The sequence below is a fragment of the Accipiter gentilis genome, chromosome 16, assembly GCF_929443795.1.
Source record: "Accipiter gentilis chromosome 16, bAccGen1.1, whole genome shotgun sequence".
Taxonomy (NCBI): domain Eukaryota; kingdom Metazoa; phylum Chordata; class Aves; order Accipitriformes; family Accipitridae; genus Astur; species Astur gentilis.
The window spans coordinates 4,674,523-4,681,007 of record NC_064895.1 but is presented as its reverse complement, the minus strand read 5'-3'; the positions used below and the strand labels follow the sequence as shown (position 1 = coordinate 4,681,007).

The following is a 6,485-nucleotide window of genomic DNA, read 5'->3' as shown; positions in this document are numbered from 1 at the left end:
TTCTTATTTTGCCAAGAAATCATTATTTTCATACAGCTAAAGATTATTAGTTAGGAGTTACCACGCATAAACTACATGCTAGGCAAGATTGACAGGTAGAATTAACATCTTAATGACTTTTTATTATACTACTTACAGGTTGTCTGAGAAAAGTAGAGAAGTTTTCAGGTACATGAGTTCTGAATAAGGATGGGTATATTGGAAACTTTGTGCTTTTTCTAGCTTGTCTAATGAGACCCTGCCTGCAGCCTTTCGTTGGCCTATGTCCTTAGGCTGGAGTTGCACTATTACTTCATCCAACAGAACGTTTAATAAGGAGTGTATTGTGTTCTCATTGCTGAAGGGAAAAATGATTGCTTAGAATATCAGCTCCATGTTTTGCAATATTGCCAAGTTTGTAAACAGGGAAGGATGTCAGTTACCTACGCTTTTGTTGAGGGTGAAGGATAAATATCTGATTCTGCCTGCTGAGAAATGTCAAAAGTTTTTGTCACAAGAATCAGAAGATGATTTGTTTAGGTATAGTTTTGTCCAGTAACCAAGTTGGATGTAATAGAAGAGCCTTTCAATTCAAAGCTCTTTTCATACCAAGACTCACCTGCTTCTGAGCTTTTGTTTTTTCTTGTCTTGGCCACCTGTTTGAAATACACTCTGAATGTAAAGGAAAAGCTAGTTAAAGTCCTGTTATAAATTGAGATGTTGATTCAACAGAAGTCTCAGGCAATGATTATTTTAAGATTGTATGAAATATTCCTTCACCAAGAAAATGATGTGAGCCTTCTCTCAGACTAAGCTGTGATTAATATGCTTGTTCCTCTGAATTTAGTGGTATAAGAAAGTTGAGCTAGTTTTGTCTATTGAAATGGTTTTGTCTTAACGTGCATCTATTAAAATAGTACTTGTTTCAGCAAAGAAATGGGTGACTAGTTGCTTTTCCTTCATTCTATCTGGTGATTTTCAATAGTCGAAGGCTTTAATTGCTAGAGGGTCTGTGTTCTTATAATTTAGTTTTATAGCCCTTTTAATTACCATATAAAGACATTAGTTGGTATAACTAGTTTACTGCTGGGAAATTATCCTTTACTAATTATATAAGTAACTTGAATTAAAAAATAAGGTATACACCTATGCACTCCTTTTTCCCAAGATTTTATTGTATGAGTTGAGACAAGTTCTTTCAGAAAAATGGGAAGAGGGCTACAAGAGGTAGCATGGTTCTTGAAGCTGTAGATCTCTTATGCATTGGATTAAAGACAGGAGAGTGGACAGTTTTGTGGAGAGAAGATGCTCAGATCATCAAATGTTATCCCGATTTGACTCAGTCTGATTGGAGATAAGCACCAGTTAAATCTTTGTGTGTAATGCTGGGCTGTAGATGAGGGGAGGAAATAGAGATGGTGTGATTCAGTGCTCTGAGCAAAGGACCAGCAGTAGACACTTTCCAACTGCTAAGTTCAGCTGCTGATTCACTCAGTAATCGTGAGCCAAGCTGGTCAGAATTTCAAAAACACGTGGTGTTTATACAAGGTTTTTTGTTTAAAGAAAGAAAACAATAGAGTCCGTTTTGATTTTTTAATCCAAGAAAATTCTCCTGGAATGCATCCCAGTGTATTTGGAAACTTCTGTTGACGTTAAAATGGCTGAACTATTGAGGTGCTTCTCCATTTTGTCTTTTCTACTGTCCAAGATGAGAAAAATATAAAAGCTGATATACATTTGCGAAACAGTTTGGATTTCAGAAATTAATGTTAATATGTTATTTAGTTTCAATAGCACCTGTAAAGAAATCAAAGCCTTCCATTTGATAGTCAGTCTGGATTCAAGCTTTGTTCTTTATGCTAAGACTAGCAGCTTTCTTAGTAAAATGACTTGCATAATTTTTTGCTTAAAGGGAACAGTTAGTGCTTTGCCTTACCTCTGTCTTGTCCAGAGTATAGTTCCTGAGTCCTTAAAATAATTCTTAAAACCACAATTCCTAGATAATGTTGGCTGAATCAAGGGATTTGGAAGAGAAACTAGAGTCTGTTACTGAATGGAACTTCTTGGGATGTATAAAAGTGGCATTCTCTTTTAGCTAAAACTGCTTTCAGCTCTGGTAGCATAGCCCATCTAAAAGAGTCCAGATGCACCACGCTGACGTGTACCTATCATTCAAGGCAGTAAGAGACAGGTGTTAAAATTACAGTATAGTGTGATTTTTATGGAACACATATTCAGAGTATGAATAGAAAAAAAAAACATGAAACATGACTGCCTGTGAAGACAATATTCCTGCATCTTTTAGGATTGTCATCCTTCGTACCTGGGCAACTGCAGGTATTCTGACATCTTCTGAAGTTGTCTGTAGCACATTTATTAGTTTAACCTCAGAATGCTCTATGAGAAATAGCTGGATATAATGCAAAGCTAAGAAAAGTAAGACTAGTAAATCCTGCCAAATTAAATTACTCTTTAATGTGGAAAGCCAAGATGAGTAGACAGTTATTCCACACATTTTATTTCCAAATGAATGCATTTTCCCCTGAGAAGATATGTATAAACACTGTGACCCCTACATGTTTCCATGCTAAATTTACAACTGAAGTAAATTTCTTTTCATTAATTCTACTTCATAATGGTAAGAAATTGCTAAAGTTGCTAAAATGGAAGTTCTGCCTGGTTGAGTTTGCAAACTTTTTTGTGCAAAGGAATTTGCTTGCTCGATCCCCCCCCCCGCCCCCCAAAGTAGCACTACCCCTGCAGGTTGTTGCAGCTTAGTAATAAACAAGAGCTTTGGGATGGAGCTTCCTGATGTGTTTACTGGTACCAGTGCACAATGTTGCTGTTCTGCCGTTAGGTGGCATGCCACAGTTTGAAGTTTTCTTTTGTACTTAATAAACCAAGTATATTTATTTTTCCCTACAGCTTATTTAAAATTTGAGACCATTACAGGAAAAATAGAGAAAATGCAACATGCAGTAGTTTATCATTACATTTAGCCTGCCAAGCATTCAGCTCCTTAAGGTTTCTGCACTAGTTAAGACGTCCATGATAACACAACTGAATGGCAATAGACCAAAAGGCCAGTTCTTCAAAGGGATTTTAAGTATCTGAATCTCGGAGTGGAGGCTTCAGTCCTGAGTTTGCTTCCCAGAGTCCGGAGGCCGACCTCCAAATGGGATCTGAAGCAGCCAATATGCGAAGCAGGAGCATCCTTATATGACAAAGGATGGTGTGCTGAAAAGAAGTGTGTCTTAACCACTGCCACTTGGAGAGCATATGCTCCCAAAGCAGTGGTCATCGTTGCAGTCCCTGCCCTGCTCTGAATGTTTCTGTTCAGAGTCCGGGTTTGCTAGGGCAAGGTTGTTGGCCCTAGCCAGGGCCAGGCAGACATCTTTTGGGAGGTTTTGGTCATCCTATCCTGCAGTATGTACAGTGAATCTATTTGTTGTAGAACAGCTTTAATAAGGAAGACAAAGTCTCCCCAGAAACCCTATAGAACTGGTAAACATAGATGTGAATGGAGTACCTCAGCAAGAGGAGAAAGGTGAACCCATGAGCTGAAAGTGTGTTTACCTTCTATGAGGATCTCCCCCAAACTTTGATCTTGCATCACCTGCTATCTTTGGGAAGCAAAAAGAAGCAATCCTTTCTCATGTTTTTAAGAAGATACTGCATGAAGGTGTCTCACTGCAAGGGGAGTTCAGGAAGCTCCTTCCTACACTGCTAAGAAATTGGTTTCAGGTCTAGTACTTCACACTTCAGTGTTTATTAACCTGGGTTGGCCAACTCAGATATGTTTATAGGGACATTAATTTTTATCAGCTCACAGTTGCACATTTGAAGAAGATATAAAAGTACAAAATACTGGTCCTTTTTCTCCTCTTTCCCCCTAAAGCCCACTGTCCTCGTCTCCTGACTTGAACTGTGGTCACACAAACAGCTGACTTTGTTTTTAAGGCAACTGGGGGAGCAGACACCTTGGGGCTGGTGGAGAATGGGATTCAGTAGAGGAAAAGGCACATATCTCTTCATATTGTAAAGGAAATTTGTTAAACATGTATGAAAGTAATAATCAGTTACAATCAGTTTTCATTAAGGGTATATGTATCAGGGGTTTTAGGGTTTGTTTTTCTAGCTGATCTATCCCAATGGCTCTGGCATCTTCTCCAAGGGCAGCAGTGCTGAAGATCAAAACATCGACAGAGCTTAATCTTTTGGCCACCGTGCCTGTCACAATGTGCAGAACGAAAATGCTCAGTCCTGGGCTACCTGACGTCTGCACCAACGCACGCAGAGCTGGCTCTGCACCTGCTGGCAATTGCTGACCTGTGCTCTGTAACTGGCATGTACAGAAAGGGCCAGCTGCACTGAAAGCTACTTAGGGGAAACTGTATTTAAGCTAAATGTAATTGTTCTTTTGCAGGCACAGCCAAATCATTCTCTGTACAGATTAATACAGGCATGGGTGTCATCAATCTGATTGCTACTCAAAAGCTTTCCCATTTTCTCTTTCTAGTAAGCAGTGTGTTGTGGTTTAACCACAGCTGGCAATTAAGCCCCACGCAGCCGCTCGCTCACTCCCCTCTGGTGGGATGGAGGAGAGAATTGGAAGAGTAAAAATGAGAAAGCTCGTGGGCTGAGATAAAGACAGTTTAATAGGTAAAGCAGAAGCTGCGCACGCAAGCAAAGCAAAACAAGGAATTCATTCACCACTTCCCACGGGCAGGCAGGTGTTCAGCCATCTCCGGGAAAGCAGGGCTCCATCACGCCTAACAGGGACTTGGGAGGAGAAATGCTATCACTCTGAACGGCCCCCCCTTCCTCCTCCTCGCAGCTTTACATGCTAGGCATGCTGCCCTATGGTCTGGAATATCCCTTGGGTCAGTCGGGGTCAGCTGTCCCGGCTGTGTCCCCTCCCAACTCCTTGTGCCCCCCCAGCCTCCTCGCTGGTGGGGTGGGGTGAGGAGCAGAAAAGGTCTTGGCTCTGGGTAAGCGCTGCTCAGGGGTAACTAAAACATCCCTGTGTTATCAACACTGGTTTGGTCACAAATCCAAAATATAGCCCCATACTAGCTACCATGAAGAAAATTAACTCTATCCCAGCTAAAAGCAGCACAGCAATGTTAACTCAGAACTTATTTCAGCTGAATCCTTCCCACACCTTGCTGGTTTTTTTGGGGTATGTGGGGGATACACAAGGAAAAGATTGTTCCTATTACAAAACTTTCAAGAAGAGCTCTGAAATTAGGGTATGTTCCACAACTTCTGTACTTTGGTTTCAGTAAAAATCAGTGAAAAGGTCTTTAATTTGTTTTGGATAATGTGGCATCTGCCTTAAATGACAAACGTGAATATAGTGGGTTGGTTCAGTGCTGCCTGGGAGTTTAATCACATGGAGAAGAAAATATTGAGTACCCTTAAACTCACCTTGAGTACACATATTAGTAATTGACAGTGTCTAGACAGATGGTGATCTGGAAAGTAAAGTCTGGGAAAAATACACTTACAGATATTAAAGTCAGCTGCATTTCCCAGTGGTAATAAAGTGGGAAGATTGGGGGCAGTTAACTTTCATAGCAGCCGACAATACAGTTGCCAGCAGTTTTGTTTGGAAACTGTTCCCTCTTTAAGAAGTGTGTCTTTTTAAACATTTCACATAAAAACCCACCAAAGTCTGTAGAACCTGAAAAACTACCACAAAAAGTAATCTGATGATAAGAAAAATAATTGTCCGGGTATGTGCAACGCAGTGAATCAAGTTTTTCTTCTTTCCTCTTGAAGGACACTAATTTAGAGTCTTTTATGAGACCAAAATCATACGGTGTATCATCAGCATGTGGTTACTGTTGTTCACAGGAATAAAAAAAAATAACGATGGGGCGCACTGTTTATCAGCTGGTGATCACTGAGCTTCAGCACAGCAGTGTACCTGATCATCTTATGCTAAAGTTGCATTTCTGCTTCTCATCAGTCCTGGAAGATGGTTTGCTGTAGAATAATTGTAACCTAAACAAAGTTTAAACTTGTGGCATATGAACAGAGAAAAGATCAGTTACCCCAGTTTTACGGTCAAGCCTGAGTTAAAGTTTTCCAAAAGATCTAAGAGAACTAGTCGCTGTGCTGTCCTTCAGTTTTGTGCTTTTTGCCCTGCTGTAGTACTTCAGGACTACTAAAATACAGATGTATTAGAGAAAATGTGGATAAAAGTGGGAGTCTGCAAGTTTTTCAGGACGCTTGTGTTTCAGAAAAGTGCAGAGCATGCCAACTGGTTTGACAGCATCTGTATGGCTAAATGCAGGGTGGGCTGAAGCGTGGTGACGCAAACTCCATCTTTCTCCGTCGCTTGCCCTGGGGACAGAGGGGCTGTGCAGTTGTGAGGACAGCCCAAATGGTGGGGCTCACTCTTGCTGTGCAAGAGTCTGGGCCGTTCTTGGGAGGACACTGGCGGTATGCCTTCATCATGAGGCATTTGGGGTTAATGATGGAGAACCTGGCCAGACAAT

At 40.8% G+C, this 6,485-nt stretch overlaps 1 protein-coding gene across 1 annotated transcript in view; it reads right to left on the bottom strand.

The window, feature by feature from the left end:
- The window catches only part of LOC126046686 (glutathione S-transferase 3-like), a 110,195-nt gene that overhangs the window by 65,345 nt on the left and 38,365 nt on the right, over positions 1 to 6,485 (bottom strand). The window lies entirely within an intron of this gene.